The sequence below is a fragment of the Oryctolagus cuniculus genome, chromosome 11 (assembly GCF_964237555.1).
Source record: "Oryctolagus cuniculus chromosome 11, mOryCun1.1, whole genome shotgun sequence".
Classification (NCBI taxonomy): domain Eukaryota; kingdom Metazoa; phylum Chordata; class Mammalia; order Lagomorpha; family Leporidae; genus Oryctolagus; species Oryctolagus cuniculus.
In genome coordinates, this window is record NC_091442.1 from 79,591,883 (window position 1) to 79,618,773 (window position 26,891).

The 26,891-nt window shown below is 41.6% G+C and overlaps 1 long non-coding RNA gene across 2 annotated transcripts in view; it reads right to left on the minus strand.

The window, feature by feature from the left end:
• The window catches only part of LOC103348333 (uncharacterized), a 166,085-nt gene that overhangs the window by 102,949 nt on the left and 36,245 nt on the right, over nt 1–26,891 (minus strand). Inside the window, exon 4 of one of the 2 annotated variants that reach the window (XR_007919743.2) lies at nt 17,101–17,448. The exons of the other annotated variant lie outside the window; for it this stretch is intronic. This is a non-coding gene — a long non-coding RNA (uncharacterized lncRNA). Of the gene's footprint in view, nt 1–17,100; nt 17,449–26,891 lie in introns of those variants that run through there. 2 annotated transcript variants of the gene reach the window in all.

Below are 26,891 nucleotides of genomic sequence, written 5' to 3' on the forward strand. Positions count from 1 at the left end.
ACAACACACGTGCAGAAACAACACACAAAGACCTCCCAGGAGATACAATGCAGACAGACCCTGGCCTCCAAGGGAACAATAGAAACACACACTTTGGCAACTCAGGAAACAAACTCTTGCTTCCCAGGAATCAAAATACACATAGCACCGCGGCTCAATAGGCTAATCCTCCGCCTGCGGTGCCAGCACACCAGGTTCTAGTCCCGGTCAGGGCGCTGGATTCTGTCCCAGTTGCCACTCTTCCAGGCTAGCTCTCTGCTGTGGCCTGGGAGTGCAGTGGAGGATGGCCCAAGTCCTTGGGCCCTGCACCCACATGGGAGACCAGGAGAAGCACCTGGCTCCTGGCTTTGGATCAGTGCAGTGCACTGGCCGCAGTGGCCATTGGGAGGTGAACCAACAGAAAAGGAAGACCTTTCTCTCTCTCTCTCTCTCACTGTCCACTCTGCCTGTCAAAAAAAAAATACACATGGGCCCTGACCTCCCAGGAAACAACATATGCACACTGTGGCATCCCAGGAAACAACAGACACAGATTCTGGGCTCCCAAGATACAAAACACACACAGAACCTGACCTCCCAGGAAACAACACGTATAGACCTGGACATCCCAGAAAATGCACACAGCTACTCATGTCCCGGTAAACAAGTCATGTATAAACCCTACCATCTCAATAACACACACATCATGACTTCCCAGGAAACAAGGACAGACACTGCCCTCTTCAGAAACACCACAGGCACAGATCCTGGGATTCCAGGAAGCAACATATACAGTTTCACGCCTCCCAGGAAACATCGCACGCATAAGCTCTGTGCTCCCAGGAAACAACACATGCACAGGCCCTGAACTACAAGGAAAGAAAAAAACACAGGCAGACCGTGGTCTCCAAGGAAACAACACTTGCAAACCACGGCATCCAAGGAGAGCTAGAGATTCAGGCATCCCAGGAAACAACAAACATGCAGACACTGGCATACCATGAAAAAATACACAAACAAAACAAAATACATATAGAAACAGGCTTCCTAGGAAACAACACACTCCCAAACCCTGGTAGCCAAGGAAACACACGGGTATAAGACCCTAGCATCTGAAGAAACAACACACACAGACCCAGACCTCCCTAGAACAAAACAGACACTGACCAATGCTTCCCAGGAAACAACACAAACAGAGACCCTGGCATCCCAGGAAGCAACACATGAATAGTCCTGACATCCCAGGAAACATAACACAGGATAACCCTGCCCTGCCAGAAAACAACAACAAAATCACAGACATGAACATCCCAGGAGACAATACTCTTAGATTCAAGCCACCCAGAAATCGAAACAGATGTAAACCTCCATCTTTCAGGAAACAAATCCCAGGCAGACATTGGCTTCCCAGGAAAGAACAGACAGACGGACATTGGACTCCCAGGAAACAAAAGACACACACACCGGCATCAGAGGAAACAACTGACAGAGTCTGGCCTCCTCAAAAATGCTCACAGAGATCCTGACCTCCCAGTAAGCAAACACATACACACAGACCCAAGCTCCCAGGAAACAACACACATACATGGAGCATGGCATCCCAGGAAAAAACCCACACAAAGAGCAGAGCCCCTCATGAAACAATACACACAGGCCCTGACATTTCAGGAAACAACACACAGACCCTGTCCTCCCAGAGGACGGCAACTACACAGACGGGAAGCCACACAGATTACAAAATACAGATTCCAGGCTCTGAGGAAACAAAATACATACAGGCAGATCCTGACATCCCAAAAACAATACCCATGTAGACCCTGGCACACCAGGAAATGACGCACATATACTCTTCCCTCCCAGGAAACAAAATACCTGTAGACAATTACCTCACATTAAACAGCACACATGCAGACCCTGGAATACCAGAAAATAACACACACAGACCCTGATTTCCCAGGAGAAAGAAACACAGGGAGACATCCCAGGAAACAACCCAAGTGCAGACACTGGCATACCAGGAAACAACACAGACAGATTCAAGCTTCCCAGGAATCAAAACACATATAGGCCTTGACCTCCCAGGAAGCGAAATGCAGGCAGAAACTGGCTTCCCAGGGAAGAGCACACATGAAGACGCTAGCCTCCCAGGAAACAACACACACACACAGCCTGTCTGCCCAGGAAACAATAGAAGCAGATCTTGGCCACCTGAAAACAAACACATGAAGACAGTAACCTCCCAGTAAACAACAAAAATGCAGACCCTGACCTCTTTATGATACACAGACAACGGCATCATAGGCTACAATCATGAATGCCTGTAATTTCACAACATGGATTGCACCCTGCTGCCATGTGTGCATATTTGTCACACCTCTGGCCATGTCACTTTGCATCATCTTCCACAGTTGCATAATACAGGTCACCATATGGCCATCTGACAGTCATGAGGCTCCTGTTGCCTTATTTCCTTACATCTGCCAATTGCTTCAATGAGTCAAATCATGGGTTTTCTGTAGAATTATCTCCACATTATGTGTCAACTGCTGCTATGACTCCCTAACATAAGACCCCTGAAGAATTGTTTGCCTGGCATAGGCCTATTGCTACTCTGGTTCTCTATATATGACACATGCTGAAATGGTTCCACATTATGGGCCACCTGATTCCCTACCCCCAGCTTAAGGGCTTGTAGTTACCATCTCTCCATGGGATCAACTAACTACTGCCAAGTCTGGGCAATCTGCACACTGCTGCTGTGACTCCGTGTCATTGGCCACCTCCTGGTATTTCTCAATGTATTATGCCATGTGCTATCATGTCAACCTGCTTCCATGCCCCCTGTAATGGACCAACGTGTATTCCTGCATTCCCCATTTCATGAGCCACTTGACACCTGTTTCCCTGTCAGAAGCCTCCTTCTGCCATATCTCCCTATATGGTTCCATTGTTCTGGGTCTCCATATCCCAGGCCATCTGCTGTCATGTCTGTGCATCATAGGCCTCCTGATGTCCTTACTTCCTGTATTGGGTCACTGCTTCAAGGATCACCATAGCCCAAGCCATCTACTGCTGTGCCTCAATATCAATCCATCAACATCCATGTCTCCATATTCTCTGCCACTCACTTTGGGGTTTGAGTATCAAAGGCCACCTTATGCCTCATCTCACTAACATGATTCTTCTGCTACCTGATCTCCCTATATCTGCAAACTGCTGCATCACCTAACATAGGGCCATCTCTTTCCATTTCTCCGTATCATCTGCCATGTGCTCCCCTGAATCTATCTGATGTGACAGTTGATGCCCTACCTCACTCTCATGGGCCTGCTGCCACTATGTATCCATAAACTGGCCTACTACCACCACGGCTCCATGTAATCGACTAACTGCTGCATATCTATGTCAATCTGGCCCCTACTGCAATTGCCCAATTGATGCTATGTCCCATATCAGCCACCTCCTGGCATTTCTCAATATATTTTTTTACTAGGCTTTATTTTTTTATTTTTATTTTTTTGACTTTTATTTAATGAATATAGATTTCAAAAGTACAGCTTATGGACTACATTGGCTTTTCCCACCCCCTGATGACTTCCCTCCCACCCATAACCCTCCCCTTTCCCGCTCTCTCTCCCCTTCCATTCATATCAAGATTCACTTTCAATTTTCTATATATACAGAAGATCAATTTAGTATACATTAAGTAAAGATTTCAACAGTTTGCTCCCACACAGAAACATAAAGTGAAAAATACTGTTTGAGTACTCGTTATAGCATTAAATCTCAATGTACAGCACATTAAGGACAGAGATCCTACATGAGGAGTAAGTGCACAGTGACTCCTGTTGTTGACTTTACCAATTGACACTCCTGTTTATGGCATCAGTAATCTCCCTATGCTCCAGTCATGAGTATCCAAGGCTATGGAAGCTTTTTGAGTTCTCCGACTCTTATCTTATTTAGACAAGGTCATAGTCAAAGTGGAGGTTCTCTCCTCCCTTCAGAGAAACGTACCTCCTTCTTTGAAGACCTGTTCTTTCCACTGGGATCTCACTCACAGAGATATTTCATTTAGGTCTTTTTTTTTTTTTTCCAGAGTGTCTTGGCTTTCCATGCCTGAAATACTCTCATGGGCATTTCAGCCAGATCCGAATGCCTTTAGGGCTGATTCTGAGGCCAGAGTGCTGTTTAGGACATCTGCCATTCTATGAGTCTGCTGTGTATCTCGTTTCCCATGTTGGATCACTCTCCCCTTTATTTATTCTATCGGTTAGTATTAGCAGGTACTAGACTTGTTTATGTGCTCCCTTTGACTCTTAGTCCTTTCATTATGATGAATTGTGAACTGAAATTGATCACTTGGACTAGTGAGATGGCATTGGTACATGCCACCTTGATGGGATAGAATTGGAATCCCCTGATATGTTTCTAACTCTACCATTTGGGGCAAGTCAGCTTGAGCATGTCCCAAATTATACATCTCTTCCCTCTCTTATTCCCACTCTTATGTTTAACAGGGATCACATTTCAGTTAAATTTCAACACTTAAGAATAACTGTGTATTAATTACAGAATTAAACCAGTCGTATTAAGTAGAACAGACAAAAAAACTACTAAGAGGGATAATGTATTAAGTTGTTCATTACCAGTCAGGGCTATGCTGATCAAGTCACCGTTTCCCATAGTGTCCATTCCACTTCAACAGGTTTCCTTTTTGGTGTTCAGTCAGTTGTCACCGATCAGGGAGAACATATGGTATTTGTCCCTTTGGGACTGGCTTATTTCACTCAGCATGATGTGTTCCAGATTCCTCCATTTTGTTGCAAATGACTGGATTTCGTTGTTTCTTACTGCGGTATAGTATTCTAAAGAGTACATATCCCATAATTTCTTTATCCAGTCTACCGTTGATGGGCATTTAGGTTGGTTCCAGGTCTTGGCTATTGTGAATTGTGCTGCAATAAACATTAGGGTGCAGACCGCTTTTTAGTTTGCCAATTTAAATTCCTTTGGGTAAATTCCAAGGAGTGGGATGGCTGGGTCAAACGGTAGGGTTATCTTCAGGTTTCTGAGGAATCTCCAGACTGACTTCCACAGTGGCTTGACCAGGTTGCATTCCCACCCACAGTGGGTTAGTGTCCCTTTTTCCCCACATCCTCTCCAGCATCTATTGTTGGTAGATTTCTGAATGCGAACCATTCTAACTGGGGTGAGGTGGAACCTCATTGTGGTTTTGATTTGCATTTCCCTGATTGCTAATGACCTTGAACATTTTTTCATGTGCCTGTTGGCCATTTGGATTTCCTCTTTTGAAAAATGTCTGTTGAGGTCCTTGGCCCATCTCTTAAGTGGGTTGTTTGTTTTGTTTTTGTGGAGTTTCTTGATCTCCTTGTAGATTCTGGTTATTAACCCTTTATCTGTTGCATAGTTTGAAAATATTTTTTCCCATTCTGTTGGTTGTCTCTTCACTCTCCTGTTTCTTTTGCAGTACAGAAACTTCTCAATTTGATGCAATCCCAATAGTTGATTTTGGCTTTGACTGCCTGTGCCTCCCGGGTCTTTTCCAGAAACTCTTTGCCTATGCCAATATCTTGAAGGGTTTTTCCAATGTTCTCTAGTAACTTGATGGTGTCAGGTCGTAGATTTAGGTCTTTAATCCATGTTGAGTGGATTTTTGTGTAAGGTGAAAGGTAGGGGTCTTGCTTCATGCTTCTGCACGTGGAACTCCAGTTTTCCCAGCACCATTTATTGAATAGACTGTCCTTGCTCCAGGAATTAGTTTTAGATCCTTGATCAAATATAAGTTGGCTGTAGATGTTTGGGTTGATTTCTGGTGTTTCAATTCTGTTCCATTGGTCTATCCATCTGTTTCTGTACCAGTACCATGCTGTTTTGATTATAACTGCCCTGTAGTATGTCCTGAAATCTGGTATTGTGATGCCTCCGGCTTTGTTTTTGTTGTACAAGATTGCTTTAGCTATTCGAGGTCTCTTGTGCCTCCATATGTTTTTTCAGCATATTTTTTTCTAGATCAGAGAAAAATGTCTTTGGTATCTTGATTGGGATTGCATTGAATCTATAAATTGCTTTTGGGAGAATGGACATTTTGATGATGTTGATTCTTCCAACCCATGAGCATGGAAGATTTTTCCATTTTTTTGGTATCCTCTTCTATTTCTTTCTTTAAGATTTTGTAATTCTCATTGTAGAGATCTTTAACATCCTTGGTTAAGTTTATTCCAAGGCATTTGATTGTTTTGTAGCTATTGTGAATGGGATTGATCTTAGAAGTTCTTTCTCAGCCATGGCATTGCTTGTGTATACAAAGGCTGTTGATTTTTGTGCATTAATTTTATATCCTGCCACTTTTCCAAACTCCTCTATGAGTTCTAATAGTCTCTTAGTAGAGTTCTTTGGATCCTCTAAGTAAAGAATCATATCGTCTGCAAAGAGGGATAGTTTGACTTCTTCCTTCTCAATTTGTATTCCTTTAATTTCTTTTTCTTGCCTGATGGCTCTGGCTAAACTTCCAGAACTCTGTTAAATAGCAGTGGTGAGAGTGGGCATCCCTGTCTGGTGCCAGATCTCAGTGGAAATGCTTCCAACTTTTCCCCATTCAATAGGATGCTGCCCGTGGGTTTTTCATAAATTGCTTCGATTATACTGAGGAATATTCCTTCTATACCCAATTTGCTTAGAGTTTTCATCATGAAAGGGTGTTGAATTTTATTGAATGCTTTATCTGCATCTATTGAGATAATCATATGGTTTTTCTTTTGCAGTCTGTTAATGTGGTGAATCACATTGATTGATTTGCGAATGTTGAACCATCCCTGCATACCAGGGATAAATCCCACTTGGTCTGGGTGGATGATTTTTCTGACGTGTTGTTGTATTCTATTGGCGAGAATTTTATTGAGTATTTTTGCGTCTATGTTCATCAGGGATATTGGTCTATAATTTTCTTTCAATGCTGCATCTTTCTCTGGCTTAGGGATTAAGGTGATGCTGGCTTCATAGAAAGAATTTGGGAGGATTCCCTCTTTTTCAATTGTTCTGAATAGTTTGAGAAGAAATGGGATTAGTTCTTCTTTAAATGTCTGGTAGAATTCAGCAGTGAATCCATCTGGTCCTGGACTTTTCTTTGTTGGGAGGGCCTTTATTACGGTTTCAATTTCTGTTTCAGTTATGGGTCTATTTAGGTTTTCTATGTCTTCATGGTTCAATTTAGGTAGATTGCATGTGTCCAGGAATCTATCCATTTCTGATAGATTTCCCTGTTTGCTGGCATACAAGTCCTTGTAGTAATTTCTGATGATTCTTTTTATTTCTGTGGCATCTGTTGTTATGTTTCTTTTTTCATCTCTGATTTTATTGATTTGGGTCTTTTCTTTTTTTAGTTAGTTGGGCCAATGGGGTGTCCATTTTGTTTATTTATTTTTTTTTTTTTCACAAAACCAGCTGTTCACTTGGCTGATTTTTTGTAATTTTTTTGGATTCAATCCTGTTAATTTCTTCTCTGATTTTAATTATTTCTCTTCTCCTACTAGATTTGGGTCTGGTTTGCTGCAGTTTTTCTAGGTCCTTGAGATGCGCTGAAAGCTCATTTATTTGGTACCTTTCCAATTTCTTGATATAGGCACCTATTGCTATAAACTTGCCTCTCAGTACTGCTTTTGCTGTATCCCTTAAGTTTTGGTATGTTGTGCTGTTATCCTCATTTACTTCCAGAAAGTTTTTGATTTCTCTTTTGATTTCTTGAATGACCCATTGTTCATTCAGGAGCATGTTGTTCAGTCTCCATGTGTTTGCATACTTTCTAGGGTTTCCTGAGTTGCTAATTTCCAGCTTCATTCCGCTGTGGTCTGAGAAGCTGCATGGTATGATTCTAATTCTTTTAAATTTGATGAGACTTGTTTTATGACCTAGTATGTGATCAATCCTAGAGAAGGTTCCATGCACTGCTGAGAAGAATTTAAAGTCTTTAGATGTAGGATTGAAAGTTCTGTAGATATCTGTTAGATCCATTTGGGCAATAGTGTTGATTAAATCTGCTGTTTCCTTGTTGATCTTCTGTCCAGATGATCTGTCTATTTCTGAAAGTGGAGTATTGAAGTCCCCCAGTACTATTGTACTGGAATCTAAGTCTCCCTTTAAGTCCCTTAACATATCTTTTAAATAGACCGGAGCCCTGTAATAGTTACATCTTCCTGTTGAATTGAACCCTTAATCATTATATAGTGTCCCTCTTTGTCTCTCTTAACAGTTTTTGTATTAAAGTTTATTTTGTCTGATATTAATATGGCTACACCTGCTTTTTTTTGGTTTCTGTTGGCATGGAATATCTTTTTCCAACCTTTCACTTTCAGTCTGCATGCCTCTTTGTTAGAGAGATGTGTTTCTTGTAGGCAACAAATAGTTGGGTTGTGTTCTTTGAGCCAGTCAGTCAAACGGTGTCTTTTAACTGAAGAATTCAGACCATTAATGTTCAATGTGACTATTGATAGGTAGTGACTTTGCCCTGCCATTTTCCCGGAGATATTTTCTAGTATATGCTTTGAGCTTCCCATGCTCTTTTACTGGTAGGTGTTCTTCCTTTACCTTCTTTCATATTGATGGCCGTGTTTCTGTGTTTCTGAGTGTAGCACATCTTTAAGTATCTTTTGCAGGGCCGGACGAGTGGCCACAAAGTCTTTCAATTTCTGTTTGCTATGAAAGGTCTTTATTTCACCTTCATTCACAAAGGAGAGCTTAGCAGGGTATAATATTCTGGGCTGGCAATTTTTCTCTCTTAGCACCTGTGCTATGTCTTGCCATTCCCTCCTAGCCTGTAGTGTTTCTGATGAGAAGTCTGCTGTGAGTCTAATTGGAGATACTCTGAGAGTAATCTGACGTTTCTCTCTTGCACATTTTAGGATCTTTTCTTTATGTTTCACTGTGGTGAGTTTAATTACCACATGTCGTGGTGAGGATCTCTTTTGGTCATGTTTACTGGGGGTTCTATGAGCTTCCTGTACTAGGATGTCTCTGTCCTTCTCCAAACCTGGAAAGTTCTCTGCTAGTATCTCACTAAAAAGGCCTTCTAATCCTTTCTCTCTCTCCATGCCTCAGGAACTCCTAGAACTCGAATGTTGGTTTTTTAAATAGTATCCTGTAGATTCCCAACAATATTTTTTAGATTTCTAATTTCCTCTTCTTTTCTTTGGTCTGACTGTATCCTTTCCTGTTCTCTGTCTTCTAAGTCCGATATTCTCTCTTCTGCTTCACCCATTCTGTTTTTAAGGCTCTCTAATGTGTTTGTCATTTGATCTATTGAGCTCTTCATTTCATTTTGATTTCTCTTCACTATCACACTTTCCTGTTCTACTAGTTTCTGAGTTTCATTTTGATTCTTCCTTAAAATTTCATTTTCATGAGAGAGATTTTCAGTCCTGTCCAATAAGGATTTCTGTAGTTCAAGGATTTGATTTTGAAAACTTCTAAATGTTCTTATCATAAATTTTTTGAAATCCGTATCTTGCATTTCTTCTATCTCATCATCTTCATAATCTTGGCTTGGGGTGTTTTGTTTATTTGGAGGCGTCATAGTGTCATCGTTGATCTTGTTCCCTCGATTTTTGTGTTTGTTGCTTGGCATAGTTAATTCTTCTTCCCTCACTGTGAGTTTTTTTTTTTTTTATGCTATGTCTGTGTTAAGTGGACTGCCTGCTGTTGGAGGAGCTTTGGAGGCTTGAGATGGGTGTGGCCTGAGAGCTCTGCTTGGTTCTTCAGGGTTACGGGTGTGCAAAGGTGACACCCTCAGGTTATGCGTGGTAAATCTCTTTCTTTCTTTCTTTCTTTCTTTCTTTCTTTTATTTTATTTTTTATTTAGGAGTTAAATAATACCGCACTGCTGAGCAGAATTGATGGTATTTACCTTCCGATCTTGGCTTCTACCCAAAGAGTCTGTGCCAGCTCAGTTTCTCCTGCGGACTCCCACTGGGTTGCCTAGGCTACTGAATTGTAGCCTTAGCTCTCCCCTTTTATTATGTATATCCCAAGTGGGGCCTGCTCTTTGTTTCTTGCATGCCTTTGCAAGGTTGGCGGAGAGAGAAACTTGTCTGTTCCAGTACCCCCCCACCCTTTTTTTTTCCTTCTCTCCTGTAGTCAGTCTGGTGAACTTTCCTGCTTCAAAGTCTGCTTCCCTCTAAATTCTGTCCGCCGTTTCCCCACCAATGTCTCGGGTTACTGAGCTCACCTCCCCTTCCAGCGCTGATGTGTGGACTCGGAGCCCTGGGCGTCCCTCCTCTCCCTGCTGGTGTCTGTGTGACATCCACTCCCCTTCCCGCACTGGCGCGCAGACCCTGCGGCTCCCGCGGCTTGGCTTCCGTGCGGTGGGTGACCCTGCTCTCCCAGTAGGTCCTCTGAGTCACAGCCACTAGATCTGGAAGAGTTTCCTCTGCAATTTTTTCCTGATCCTTTTTCTGAGGCTACCATAACTTCACTTTTATTAAACTAAATTTTCCCGGACTACCGGTGCGTGCCCTCACTATTCCGCCATCTTGGCTCTGCCTTTCTCAATATATTCTACAAGATGCTGCAATGTTCCAGGGATTCAGGTACCTACTGTCATATCTCCACATCATGGCAAACCTGCAGCCATGCCCATGTATTTTCTGCAAAATACTGCCAAGTCTCCATATCCTTTGCCACTTGCTGCCCTGTCACTAAATCATGGGCTGTCTTATGCTTTGTCTACCTATTATGAGCCTCCCTCTACCTTGTCCATTTGTCTCTATCATGGGCTACCTGCTCCCATTACTCTAGGTCACATCCCAAATGTTTCCATGGCTCTATATTATGGGCTACCTTACTTTGCCACTGAATCATGAACTCCTGCTGCCATTTCTTCATATAATCAGACACCTAACCAGGAATCCTTAATATGTACCACCACCTGCCATTTCACTATATCATCTCCTACCTGCTGCATATGAATAACCTGACATGTTTTCTCCATGTCATGGCCTGCTGTTGTCATGATTCCCTAAATCTGCCACCTCCCGCCATTTCACAATATTGTGGGACACATGACAACTTGTTTCCCTCTCATGGGCTTTGGCTTCCCCAGCTCTGTATATCTGCCCACTGCTGTCATGTCTCCAGTGGAATCAAGTAACTACTGCCATATCTCTGTCCATCTGCTCACAGCTGCTATATTTCCATGGAATTGCCAAACTGCTGCCATGTTTCTATATCATCATCTACTTACTGGTATTTCTCAATATGTTCTGTCAACTCTGTTGTCTCCGTGGAATCAGCCACCTACGGCAATGTCTCTATATCATGGCAAACAAATATACATGTCTGCATATTCTCTGCCAACTGCTGCCGAGTTTCCATATCCTATGCCACCTGCTGCCCTTACTCTAAATCATGGGACCCCTTATGCTTTGTCTCACTATCATGAGTCTCCTGCTGTCCTGTCTTACCATATCTGACAACTGAAGCTGTGTGTCATATCATGGGGCACCTGCTCCCGTTACTCTAGATCACATGCCAACTGCTTCCATGCCTCCATATTATGGGCTACCTGACAGATTGCCTCTGAATCATGGGCCTCCCCTGCCATGGCTCTCTACATCTGTCCACTGCTGGTTTGTCACCATATAATCAAACACCTAATAACTATACCCATAATATTGACCAACTGCTGGCAATTCACCATAGCTATGATGACTACATATGATGAGCCATCTCATAGATTTCTCCCTATCATGGCCTGCTCTTGCCTTGACTCCCCTTATCTGCCACCTGCTACAGTGGCCATCCTGCACTGCCTTCCTGGGCCACAGTAGAGAGCTGCACTGGAAAAGGAGCAACCGGAACAGAACTGGCGCCCCAACCGGTTCTAGAACCCAGAGTACCGGCACAGCAGGCGGAGGATTGGCCAAGTGAGCCATGGCGCCATCCCCGACATGCTTCCTCATACACATACTTTATACCCATACATACACTCACAACCACAAATAAGAGACCTTTATCATCTCCTAAGGAAAGATACTTTTTGGATGCTAAACAAATATTAGATCATGTAGACAAAGTTGACTATCCTCTGGAATTTTAATTAGGCAGGAGAGGAAGTGATTGTTGATTCAGTTAATCTCGTGATTAATTATGCAAACAACCGCAGTGACCAGAATGGGACAGACTAAAGTCAGAAACTGGTTTCTCAATCCAGGTCTCCCACATGAATGACAAGAACCCAACTACTTGAGCCATCACTGGCTGCACCCCAGGGTTTGCAGTAGCAGGAAGCTACAGTTGGGAACTGAAGCTGGGAATCAAACCAAGGTATCCTGATATGCAACACACTAACATCTTAACTGGCATCTTAAACCCTACACCAAACACCCAGCCTTGATTCAAGCTTTAATACAAGAATTATGTCTACAAATTAAAGACACAATTGTATTTTGGCCTAGCAATTAAGACAGTTAAGACATCATGTCCCCTACAAGAATTTCTGGTTTGATTCCCAGTTCCAGCTCCTGATTCAATCTCCTGCCAATTCAGACCCTGGGAGACAGCTGGTGATGGTTCAAGTGACTGAGTTTCTGACTCCCGCATAGGAGAGCTGGATGGAGTTCCTGATTCCCTTCTTCAGCCTTGGCCCTCCCATTCACCTGGATATTGGATGCATTTAGAGAATGAACCAGCGGAAGGGAGGATTTGATTCTCCATCTCTACCTCTTTCCCTCAACATAATAAAAAAAATTAAAAAATTAAAACACACCCTAAAACTAAAGAGAGAATTTTGAACCAAACAACCAAATGCTCAGTTTCTAACTGAATAAAATGACAGCTATTTCTGACAGGCACACTAGGAGCTGTTTCCTAAATCAGCACATCATGCTTACATCACACTGCCTCTCCTGCAGGAAGGAGTTGTGCACACAGCAGACCCTAGATCCAGCAGTGAGATGTCTGTCATCCTGTGACTACCTTGGCATCCCAAAGCGTCAAACTGGTCAGAAGGAGAGTGGCAGCTACTTATGGTCTTTTTGACTCAAGTATCTTATTTTTTCATTTGAAATGTAAAATATTGCTGTGATGTTTCACACCCATCCACACACATGTCACTGTTTCTAAATTGTTTTTTGAAAATAATGCTTTAAAGAAAGAAAAATGACATGAGGAATATTGTACAGTGGACTTGATAAAAAAATGGGAATAAATTCCCCCCAATGCTTACTTTCCAATGCCTGAGTAGTGTTGTTTTTCTTTGTTAAATAACACAGGGAGCAATACAACCATGGACAGTTAAGGCAAATGTCTTTAAAGGCTGCTGTGAGGTCTGAGCTGTTTTTATTCACATGCTTCTGATGCCAATATGTGGAATGTCTGTGGGTTTTTTTCTTTTTCTCTCATAGCAGTGAATTCTGTAATTCTCTGGGCCCCCATTGTGTGTCCTGCAATTCCATTCAGTTCAGACCCTAACTACTTAGGATCAGCACAAACCCCTCGGGTTCACAGTTCAATCCCCTCAGGCTGCCTTCACCTCCAATGTCAACCTTAAATCCTGAGTCTCCCCTACTTCTGATGGATGAGCTACAAATCAGGGCGTCTCAAGACCTCCTGCTCAGGTTTGGTATTTGCCAGAACAGCTCACAGAACTCAGAAAGACACTTTCCTTACGACTACCAGTTTATTATTGTGGGGAGCAACTGAGACTAGACTAAGTTACTGGAATTAAGACTTATTCTATGCATCTGCTCTCCCACAATATGGCGCTGGGAGAGACCAAACAACGTCTACACAGCTGCCTCATCAGTTTGATAAGCTGCAGGAGCTGATCCTGCTCCTGATTGGAGGAGAGCAGTGTACTCGGCGTGTGGGTAGCAGAGTTGGGATTGGTGGAAGAGGACTATAAAGGGGGAGAGAGACAACATGCACCAGGAACATCTGAAGGAACACCTGGGGAGCATCTGAGCAGCCCCCGAGAGAGCCGGCCGGTGGTGTGCTGCTCCTCCGCAGAAGCGGGGAAAGCAGCAGGGGGGGTGCCGCCCATCCACGGAGGTGGAGGGGCTGGCAGCTAACCTGGGACGGTGTCGTTCCTCCGCAAGTGAGGGAACGGCAGCTAACCTGGGAAGAGCCGAGCAGACGAAAGAACAGCGCAGGGTCCAGTGTCGTTCCTCCGCGAATAGGGGAGCGACAATTATAAATGCAGCAACTCAGGAGCAGTCAGATGGAAAAGATGCACAGGGCAGTGTCTGGGGTGGGGCACAGAGCTCCCACCTCTCTCTCCATTCTCCACCTTCCCAGCACCTCCCCGTGCTCACCAACCCTGAAGCTCCCAGATCCCCATCACTGAAGGTGTTCATGCAGGCTGCATTGCACAGGTATCACTGTCTGACTCATTGGCTATTGGAGACTGACTCCATCTCCACGCCCTCTCCCCTCCTCTGGAGGTCAGAAGTGGGAGGTGGGAAAGTTAGTCATGTGATTTCTTCCCCTGGCAATCAGTCCCCTTCCGGAAGTTATCCAGGTGCCCACCAAGAGTCACCTCAAGAACACAAACCAGGTGTTAAAACAGACTTATGATGCTGTGCAAAACTAATGCAGAAATGGACAGGATAAGGGAAGGAGGTGAGACAAAGGCCACAGGCCATTAGGTGAATCTGTGAAGAAGGAGAAGGGGACTGGACTAAGAGTATCAAATCTAGGCTGAGACCCTCTAAATGTGGTCTTCAGCAAGGACATTAAGAAAGTGCTTGGCTTTAGAAACTGAAGGAACACAGAAATTCAGGGGAGTAGGAGGAGCACTCCAGAGGAACAGCGGCTGATGCAATGGGGACTTAGATGCAGAGGTGGCCCCAGAAGTGAGGCTCTGATTCCTTCAGAGCAGCTTGGGCACAGCACAGGTTGGGGGAAGAGGGCTTCCCTGGAGGATCATGCTGTGCGCTCACCCAATCCCATTTGCTTGGCTCCTGGACTCACAGCTCAACTGCTATCCCCATCTCCCTGGGTGGTACAAGTGGCTGACTTGGCCAATGGAATGAGAGTGGAGCTAAGTACCCCATTGTGGATGAAGGGATTAAGATTTATCTCTACAGGCTCCTTTACCATCTGAAACAAAAGATGCTTCCCTATCCCTATCACCAGTAAATTCCACGGGTTTTAGAAGCACTAAGCCAGGACCTGCACAAAGAACAAACACATATTTCTTATTCTAGACAACATCATACATGCCATTCCCTGAAGACATCAAGTTCAAAATTGCTGCCATCACCAAAGATGAAGCATCTGAAGAGTTCTCCATGATTCTGCATCTTGAATTTTTTTTCCTCTTTAAAGTCAGGAATGTTTCATTGCCTCTACTCATTCATCCAGTTCAAAGTTCAAGGAAACCTTCCCATAGGGTTAACACATCTATTATGTCTTAACATATGCAGTCACATATGGAAAACCTCATTGCTTCCAATTTTGTTTGGAATATATATTAAAGGGAACCTCAAAAACATCATTATGGGGCCCAGCACTGTGGCCTACAATGCTGGCATCCCATATGGGTGCTGGTTCTAGTCCCAGGTGATCCACTTTCAATCCAGCTCTCAGCTATGGCCTGGGAAAGCAGTAGAGGATGGCCCAAATCCTTGGACCCCAGCGCCCACATAGGAGACCCAGAAGAAGCTCCTGGCTCCTGACTTTGGATTGACCAAGCTCCAGCCATTGTGGCTATTTGGAGAGTGAACTATCGGGTGGAAGACCTCTCTCTCTCTTCCTCTGTCTTTGTAACTCTGCCTTTCAAATAAATAATCTTTTTAAAAAAAATCATTATGACCTCCAAGGGGCTATAAGATTTTCCCATGTCCACCTCTCCACACATCCTTCCTCCAGCTCCTCCCCCTAACCCCCAGCCTACAACATACCATCCTGGCTTCTTTTGTCCCTGGATATGAAAAAATCAGTTTTCCATTCAGGGCTTTGGTTTGGGCTGTTTCTTCTTTTCTGTGATCTTTGTGTCAGTAACTTCATTTTTGTCATTCAGTTTTAAACTCAAAATTCCTTTCCAGGGAGACCTTCCTGTCTACTGTCACTGAAGTAAGATTCTGTGCATTTTTATCAAATCATCCAATTCTTCATAACTCCTTTCATGAAATAGGTCTGGATTTAATACCATATCCTAATTTGTCATATAAAGCATTCTATGGTGACATTAATAATATTACATAGATTATCATGAGGGTTAATTAGAATAAGAGAGTACTTAGTACAAAACAATTTCTAAACAAATATCAAAAAATTTTCCCAGGATAAAATCAGACTTTACAGATATAATTTCCTTGATTTCTTTCATTATAATTCAGAGACATACAGTTTTCAGTTCTATGGCTGACATTACTCAAGCTGTATTATAGTTATTTTATTTTCTTTTTAAAATATAAAATATATGATACTAACAGGGATAGGTTAAGCAGTGGTTAAGCTATGGCTTAAGATGTTGGCATCCCGTATCAGAATGCCTGTATTTAAGTCTGAGTTCTACTTCTAATTCCAGCTTACTATCTTTGCGTACACTGGGAGGCAGCAGGTTCAAGTACTTGGGTCCCTGCCTATTGTAAATGAATGCAAATTGAGGTTCTCCTATTGTATAGATTTAATTTCCCAGATCTGCTTAGACAGTGCCAGAAGGAATGTGTTTCAGATTTACCAGAATTAGCGTATTTTAAGTACCACGGAAAAACGCAATCTGTTACATGAAATTATAAAGTGTTACATGGATAAATGGTATTGCTTTATGTACAAGTGGTTTCTGTCCCTGAATCATACAGTTATGAATGTTTTATCAATTTCTGATGTAGTCCAAAGAAAACAAATTGTAACAATTCCCTCCTATGTTGTCAATTAGGTGAGCAGATGTGACTGCTAAGAGCAAGTTATTTGGGGAGCCATCGCTTTGTTACCAAATTAAAATTGGGCTGGATGTTAGGGAGGGGGTCCCAGCTCAAAATCCCTAATCACATTTAGCAAAGCAAATAATTTTTTGAAAATGACAGATGCTTTATAGGTAAAGGTTTGGAAGACATTAGCCAACAATCCATTAAACATGAAGGCAAAATGATTAAATGCCTGTTACTATGTTTATTATACTACTTTATTTGTCAAAGTGTTTTGAGGGTGTTCCAAGTATAATTTTCTCAGTCCAGTGAAAATGAACTTGCCTCCAATAATCCTAGCTTGGATGTTTGGTTCCTCTTCTGACATTTTACAACTCCAGGTGTCTGACTTTTTTCAAATTCAATTCAAATGCAGAAGAAATAAAATAACTTGAAAATGGCCTTGTAAGCTTTATAGCCTGTCATGTCTTGTTCTTGGGTGTATACCACTCACCTCACTTCCCACATTGTTATTAGGAATGGTGATTTCTTTGTCTAGTTTGGCCTTGTGTGTATGCCATGGCCTTGATCAACTTCTCTGTATTTTCTAAATAGAAACAATACACATAAAATTAATGACAAAGCTGATTATGGTGGTTTGTATAAGTTAGAAGACATTTATATAAATTTCTGAGGGCTTATCTCTACAAGAAGGACACATAAATTTAGCTGCTAATTAAGCCTAGATTAACTTTGTTAATGAATATGAGCATGTTTTAAGCTTTCTAATGAAGAGGAGTGTCCACACGGGTCGGTAAAGAGGCTGTACAGAAGGTACTAGCAGAAATCACAACAGAAGAACTGCGCATTTATATGAAGAATATTTTTGTTTGTTTATATATATTTCACTATAAATAATGAAAAATTAGTATATATATTTCCTTTGAATAGAATAGAGATTCAAACATAAACAAAGATCTCTTTTCCTGGCATCAAAAAAATTAGAGTTGGGACCGACGCTGTGGTGCAGTGAGTTAAAACCCTGCCCTAAAGCACCAGCATCCTATATGGCACCGGTTCTAGTCCTGGCTGCTCCTCTTCCGATCCAGCTCTCTGCTATAGCATGGGAAAGCAGTAGAAGATGGCCCAAGTCCTTGGGCCTTTGCACCCATGTGGGAGACCCAGAAAAAGCTCCTGGCCCCTGCCTTCAGATCAGTGCAGCTCTTGCCATTGTGGCCATCTGGGCAGCAGACCAGTGGATGGAGGACCTCTCTCTGTCTCTACCTTTCTCTGTAACTCTGTCTTTCAAATAAAAAAAAAAAATCTTTAAAAAACATTGTAGTCAATGACTCACCCCAGAAGTGGACATTTGGTACAATGATTAAGAACCCCAGTTTAAAGTTTCTGAGTTCAAGTCTCAGCTCTGCTTCTGATTCCTGCTTCCTGCTAAATTTGCACCCTGAAAGGCAGTAGGCAGTGGCTCAAATACTGTTTCTTGCCACTCACATGACAATCCTGACAAATTCTGGTCTTAGGGGCTGTATTGAGCATTTGAATAAATCAACAGATGGGAAATCTCTTTTTGTTTCTCTCTACGTGTCTGTCTACCCTTCAAATAAAAAGAGAATAAGTTTTAAAAATTAAAAATAAACTTCATCCCAAGGTTCAATCACTCTGCCTTCTTGATTACCTCCTGATTATAATAATCGTATTTTGCAAGTGGCCAAAATTTTAGGTATTCTCTCTTCTCTGTTTCTTTGGCCCCTATAATGGTTTCCAGTAGTATTGGCTCACTGCATTTAATAAATACTAAAGAGGGAAGTATGTAAAAGTTGGAGCAGGACAAAGGCAAAGTCATTCAAGACAATTAGAGTGTAGAAGGAAAGGCAAAGCCAGCCCTGAACAGGATTTTGAATAAGGCAATTTTTTTTCTAGGATATAATCTCTTCTCTTTCTTCTTTGGCTTTCCTATACACATTTTGTGTTCTTTACATTTTCCTTTTACTTTCTTTCAAAGGTGCCTAATATTTTCCTACATGCTCAATGTGGGCTTGCTCTAACCAGGAGTCAGACTACTCTATGAATTTCTCCATCTATTGAAGCTATTTGTTCTGTAGACCAGCATCTACTAAGGAATTGTGGCATGAATGGGCAAACTAAATAGAATCCGTGTGAATTTAGCAGCTAGAATCATGTTAAGGGGCCGGTGCTGTGGCTCACGAGGTTAATCCTCCACCTGCGGCGCTGGCATCCTGTATGGGTGCCAGGTTCTAGTCTCGGTTGCTCCTCTCCCAGTCCAGTTCTCTGCTGTGGCTTGGGAAGGCAGTGGAGGATGGCCCAAGTCCTTTTGCCCCTGCACCCCACATGGGAGACCAGGAGGAAGCACCTGGCTCCTGGCTTTGATCAGTGTAGCGCTGGCCCATAAGCTTTCTACTGTGTTCCACAAACTTTCTGAAGCACCCTTAGAAGGATAGAAACTAGCAGTTAAATGCTAGAAGCAAACTTTGTCTTTTTCAAAATCTTGCATAGGGCAGGCCCTGCCTTCGCTTTTACACTTTGAGTTACTTTTCTTTGGTCTTACTCTAGTTTTTCACATCTATGTTTAGCATCAACAGATGGGAGACAACAATGGGTGCTAAGGGGAAAGTATATAAAGCAAGATAATGGAGATATAAAGTGAACCATTTGGGCCAGTGCTGCGGCTCACTAGGCTAATCCTCCGCCTTGCGGCGCTGGCACACTGGGTTCTAGTCCCGGTTGGGGCGCCAGATTCTGTCCCGGTTGCCTCTCTTCCAGGCCAGCTCTCTGCTGTGGCCAGGGAGTGCAGTGGAGGATGGCCCAAGTCCTTGGGCCCTGCACCCCATGGGAGACCAGGATAAGTACCTGGCTTCTGCCATCGGATCAGCGCGGTGCGCCGGCCACAGTGCGCTGGCCGCGGCGGCCATTGGAGGGTGAACCAACGGCAAAAGGAAGACCTTTCTCTCTGTCTCTCTCTCTCACTGTCCACTCTGCCTGTCAAAAAAAAAAAAAAAGTGAACCATTTGGGGGGTGAACCAATGGAAGGAAGACCTTTCTCTCTGTCTCTCTCTCTCTCACTGTCTAACTCTGTCAAAAAAAAAATCATGTTGAATGGGTCACAGCCTTGCAAGTAGAAGCAACATGTCCACTGCAAAATACACGGACTTAAGACTCATGTTCAAGTCCAGTATGTACTTCAGAAAAGTCATTTAAATTTTGTAAGATTCAGTTTCCATATCCACAAAATAAGCTGAGAGATTAAAGTCAGACCATATAATAACCGATAGTAGAATGCCTGCTATATTCTAGGCACTGTTCTAAAGGCTTTGCATGTATTAACACAACACTGCACTGCCTACTCAGAAAATGAGCATTATGATGACCATTTTATAGTTGAGGAAATAAACACTCAGGGATGTCAATTAATATAAGCCATTTTATCTCTTGCCTGGATTCTCACAATAGATTGCTGAATTCACTATTTTTACCCTTTCTCATCAGTCTGTTCTTAGCACAACAGGCAGAAGAATCCTGTAAATACTGTGCACTTACTCCTCATGTAGGATCTTTGTCCTTAGTGTGCTGTACATTGAGATTTAATGCTATAACTAGTACTCAAACAGTATTTTTCACTTTATGTTTCTGTGTGGGAGCAAACTGTTGAAATCTTTACTTAATGTATGCTAAACTGATCTTCTGTATATAAAGAGAAACGAAAATGAATCTTGAAGTGAATGGAAGGGGAGAGGGAGTGGGAAAGGGGAGGGTTGCGGGTGGGAGGGACGTTATGGGGGGGAAGCCATTGTAATCCATATTCTGTACTTTGGAAATTTATATTCATTAAATAAAAGTTAAAAAAAAAGAAGTAAAAAAAATACTGTAGTCAGATCCTGATGTTCCTTTCCTTAGAAGCTTCCTATCTTGTCTGAAGCAGGAGCCAAAAATCCAACCTATATTCTGTAGAATTCTCCTAATTGATCCTTATCTTAGGCTCTCCCTGCTAGCACCAGTGAGTGGTGCTGGCCCCCAGGACACCACTAATTCCTTTACACGACACTGGCAGTCTTCTCTCCAGAATGCTCTTCTCCATTTTTCTCAATACTGGCTGCCCATACATGTTTTTCTCAAAAATCACCTTTTTTATTTTAATTTTTAGTTAGTTTTTAACTGATTTAATATGGTTTTTAGATATATTTCTAAGAACACAATGATATTTCCTTCTTCCTTCCATCCTTAAACATGTTCAGGTCACCTTACATAAAATTGCAGCCCCATAGCTCCAACACTTTATATACCCATTATCTTTCTTTATATACTTTCCCCTTAGCACCCATTGTTGTCTCCCATCTGTTGATGCTAAACATAGATGTGAAAAACTAGAGTAAAACCAAAGAAAAGTAACTCAAAGTGTAAAAGCGAAGGCAGGGCCTGCCCTATGCAAGATTTTGAAAAAGACAAAGTTTGCTTCTAGCATTTAACTGCTAGTTTCTATCCTTCTAAGGGTGCTTCAGAAAGTTTGTGGAACACAGTAGAAAGCTTATGGGCCAGAAGAGAATGGGATGATGCATTCAAGTTATTAAAATGAAAAACTTCCAACCAAGAATATTATACCCAGGGAAACTATCCTTTAAAAGTGAAGGAGAAATAAAGCATTTTCCTGATAAGCAAAAACTGAGAGAATTCACTACCACCTACCAGCCTTACATGAAATTCTGGAGGGCATTCTGTATTAGAAATAAATACCATGAAAATACATGACATCTCCAAAGTCACTAAAAGAGCAGGTAGAATCACCATGAACAACAAAATGACAATTTTTAGTTCTTATCCATCAACACTAACCTTGAATGTAAATGGATTAAGTTCACCAACTGAAAGACTTAGGTTGGCTGAATGGATAAAAAAGATCATGACTCCACTATACACTGTCTACCAAAAAACTCACTTCACAAACAAATATACACAAAGATTAAAAGTGAAGGGTTGGAAAAAGATATACCGGGCAAATGGAAATAAAAGGCAAGAAGGCAGTTATCCTGATACCAGATAAGCACTTTAAATCAAAAACATTTTTAGGATAGTTCACATATTAGGCCACAAAGCAAGTTTCCGCAAATTAAAAAAAAAAAAACAAACTTAAAATATACTATGTATTTTCTCATACCATAAAGCAATAAAGCTAGAAATCAATAATAAGAACAATAGAGCGCTCATAAATACTTGGCAATTAAACAACAAGCTACTGAATGATTAATAGGTCTTTGAAGAAATTAAAAAGGAAATCAAAACTTTCTTGAGATAAATGAAAATTAAAATACAACATATCAAAATCTGTTGGTTACAGCAAAAGAAGTATTAAGAGGAAATTTTATAGCATTAAGTGCTTACATTAAAAAAGAGAATGATCTCAAATGAAAGATCTAATGATACATCTTGAATATTTAGAAAAGCAAGAACAAACCAAACCTCAAATCAGAAGGAGGCAAGAAATAAGGATCTGAGCAGAAATAAATGAAATTGGAAAAAAAAAAAAAAAAAGGCTGGCGCCACAGCTCAATAGGCTAATCCTCAGTCTGCAGCACTGGCACACCAGGTTCTAGTCCCGGTTGGGGCACCGGATTCTGACCCAGTTGCTCCTCTTCCAGTCCATCCCTCTGCTGTGGTCCAGGAAGGCAGTGGAGGATGGCCCAGGTCTTTGGGCCCTGCACCCACATGGGAGACCAGGAGGAAGCACCTGGCTCCTGGCTTCGGATCAGTGTGGTGAGCCGGTCACAGCACGTTGGCCGCAGCGGCCACTGGAGGCTGAACCAATGGTAAAGGAAGACCTTTCTCTCTGTCTCTCTCACTGTCCACTCTGCCTGTAAAAAAAAAAAAGAAAGAAAGAAAGAAAGAAAGAAAGAAAGAAAGAAAGAAATGAAATTGAAACTAAAAAAGAATACAAAGATAAAAAGTTAGCTTTTGAGAAGATAAATAAAATAGATAAACCTCTAGCTAGACTAACAAAGAAAAAAAGAGAAAAAACTCAACTAAAATTATAGATAAAAAGACATTACAACTGATACCATTGAAATACAAAAGATCATAAGAAACTACTATGAAGAACTATATGCTAATAAAATGGAAAATCTCAAATAAAGGGATAAATTATTGGATTCATTTAATCTATCAAGATTAACTCAAGAAGACACAATCTAAACAAATGCATAACAAGCAATGAGATTGAAGCAGCAATCAAAAGTCTTCCATCAAGGAAAAGTCTGGGACCTGATGGCTTTAGTATTGAATTTTACAAAACATTCAAAGAGGAAGTAACTCCAATACTGCTTAAACTATACCAAAATATTGATCAGGATGGAATTCTGCCAAACTCTTTGCATGTAAACAGCATTACTTTGACACCAAAACCAAACAAAGACATGACTTGAAAGGAAAACTACACATGTATATCATTAATGAACATAGATGCAAAGATTCTTAATAAAATACTAGGAAATAGATTCCAAAACCACATGAAAAAAGATCATACATCATGATCAACTTGGATTTATCCCAGAAATGCAAGGGTGGTTCAACATTTATAAATCAATAAACATTATAAATCGCATCAATAGAATGAAGAACAAAAATCATGTGGTCATCTCAATAGATGCAGTGAAACCATTTTTTTTTTTTTTTTTTGGACAGGCAGAGTGGACAGTGAGAGAGAGCAAGACAGAGAGAAAGGTCTTCCTTTTTCCGTTGGTTCACCCCCTAGTGGTCGCTGCGGCTGGCGTGCTGTGGCCAGCACACCGCGCTCATCTGAAGCCAGAAGCCAGGTGCTTCCTCCTAGTCTCCCATGCGGGTGCAGGGCCCAAGAACTTGGGCCATCCTCCACTGCACTCCCGGGTCACAGCAGAGGGCTGGACTGGAAGAGGGGCAACCGGGACAGAATCCGGCGCCCTGACCGGGACTAGAACCCGGTGTGCCGGCGCTGCAGGCAGAGGATTAGCCTATTGAGCCCCAGCGCCGGCCGCAGTGAAACCATTTGATAAGATTCAACACCCCTTCATGATAAAAACCCTCCACAAATAAGGAATAGAAGTAATATTTTTCAAAATTATAAAAGTAACCAATATTATATCGATTGGGGGAAAACTGAAAGCATTTCCCCTCAGATCTGAAATAAGACAAGAATGTCCACTTTCACTACTCTTCTTCCATATAGTGCTAGATATTTTAGCAAGAGCAATTAGGAAGGAGGGAGAAATAAAGGGCATCAAAATTGGAAACGAAGAAGTCAAATTTTCCACGTTTGTAGATGACATGATGTTGTTCATGGAAAAACCTAAACACTGCACCAAAAGCTGTTAGAATTGATAAACCAATTTAGTAAAGTTGCAGGTTATAAAATGATCATACAAAAAACAGTAGCTTTTTTGTCTTCTAATTCACAGGAAGAGAAATCAAGAAAGAAATCTCATTCACAATAGCAACAAAAAACAAATATTTAGGAAAACATTTAACAAAGAAGTGAAAGAGCTCTACAATGAAAATTATCAAACATTGATGAAAGAGACCATCAAGGACACAAAAAAGTGGAAAAACCCCTTGTTCATGGATCGGAAGAATCCATGAACCAAAACAATGAACCAAAACATGCTACCAAAAACAATCTAGAGATTCTATGTAATCCCTATCAAAATACCAATGGCATTCTTTTACAGAGTTAGAAAAAAAAAACAATTATAAAATTCATACGGAGTCACAAAAGACCCCAAGTAGTCAAAGCCACCCCGAGCAAGAAAAACCAAGCTGTAGGCCTCATAATACCTGATTTCAAAGCATACTACCAAACTATTCTAATTAAAATAGCTTGGTACTGGCATAAAAAAATGATACATCGATCAATAGGACAGAATAGAGAGCCCAGAAATTAACAAACATACATACAGTCAACTGATTTTTGATAAAAGTGTTTAGACCATTCAGTGGGATAAGTATCTCTCTTCAACAAACAGTAGTGACAAAACTGGATGAATGCATGTACAAGAATTAAATTAAATCAGTACCTTTCACCATATGCAAAAATCAACTCAAAATGGATCAAAGACCTAAACTTAAGACATAAGACTATGAAGTTTCTGGAAGAAAATGTAGGGGAAGCACTCCAAGATCTTGGTGTAGAGAGAGACTTCTTGGACAAAACCCCTAAAGCATAGGCAACAAAAGCACAACTAAATAAATTGTACTATATTAATCTCAGAGGCTTTTGCACAGCAAAGGAAATGATCAACAGTGAAGAGACATCCAACAGAACCAGAATGGGAAAAAATATTTACAAACCAACTATCTGACAAGGGATTAATAGCCCCAAGTGTATCACTTAAAAACAACAACAAAAAAAAAACCACCAATCGAGTTGAGAAATGTGCAAAGGACTTCAAGAGAGAGTTCTCAAAAGAAGAAATACAAATGACCAACAAATATATGAAAAAGCACGCAACATCACTAGCCATCAGAGAAATGCAAATCAAAGCCACAATGGCTAAAATCCAAAACACAGAGCATAACAAATGCTGGTGAGGATATGGATACAGGGGAACACTTATTCACTGTTGGTGGGAATTTTATTTAGTGCAGACACTGTGGAATACAGTATGGAGATTTTGTTTAAAAAAAAAAAAACTAGAAATAGACTTGCCATATGATCCAGCAATCTCACTATCGTATATATTACCCAAAAGAATAGAACACAATGTATCAGAGATATGTGCACCGCCATGTTTATAGTAGCACAATTCACAATAGCCAAAGTTTGGAATCAACCAAGGTGTCATCATCAGATGAACAGAAAAAGAAGGCCGGCGCCATGGCTCACTAGGCTAATCCTCTGACTGCGGTGCGGTACTCCAGGTTCTAGTCCTGGTTGGGGTGCTGGGTTCTGTCCTGGTTGCTCCTCTTCCAGTCCAGCCCTCTGCTGTGACCCGCAAGTGCAGTGGAGGATGGCCCAAGTCCTTGGGCCCTGCACCCGCATGGGAGACTAGGAGGAAGCACCTGGCTCCTGGCTTCGGATCGACACAATGCATCGGCCGCAGCGGCCATTTGAGGGGTGAACCAATGGAAGGAAGACCTTTCTCTTTGTCTCTCTTTCTCACTGTCTAACTCTGCCTGTCAAAAAAAAATAGAAAAAGAAAATGTGGTATATATACCATGGAATATTATTTGGCTATTAAAAAATAATGAAATTCTACCATTTGCAGCAAAATGGACATAGAGGACACCATGTTGAGTGAAATTAACTTGACCCAAAAACACAAATACAGCATATTCTCCCTTATATTTATAGCTAAAATTTAAAAAAAAATCTGTGTGTATCAGTATTGCGACAAATACAGTTTTGTAAAATTTCATTTTGTACCTTTTGTCAAAGTAATGGTTAAGAATGTTATACTGCTGGCCGGTGCCATGGCTCACTAGGCTAATCCTCTGCCTGTGGCTCCAGCACCCCGGGTTCTAGTCCCAGTGGAGGCGCCGGATTCTGTCCCGGTTGCTCCTCTTCCAGTCCAGCTCTCTGCTGTGGCCCGGGAGTGCAGTGGAGGATGGCCCAAGTTCTTGGGCCCTGCACCCGCATGGGAAACCAGGACAAAGCACCTGGCTCCTGGCTTTGGATTGATGCAGCATGCCAGCCACAGTACACCGGCCATAGTGGCCATTTGGTGGGTGAACCAACGGAAAATGGAAGACCTTTCTCTCTTTCTCTCTCTCATTGTCTAACTCTGCCTGTCAAAAAATAAACAAATAAAAAAAAGTTATACCATTATAGTTTTAATCATCTGTGATTACTCTAAAATTTACTGTATATGGGTGAAATGGTCATTCCACTCAATTATTGTTCATAGCTGTTGTCTATATTCCTACTAAACCAGGGTCCTTTTGTTGTTTACTTGTTAAATTTCTTATTTGGTGAAGCATTAAGCTTTTTTATTGTAACATAAATTTAAAATATATTATCTCAGAAACTAAAGCAAGAATGAAAGGGAGAAATGAATAGGG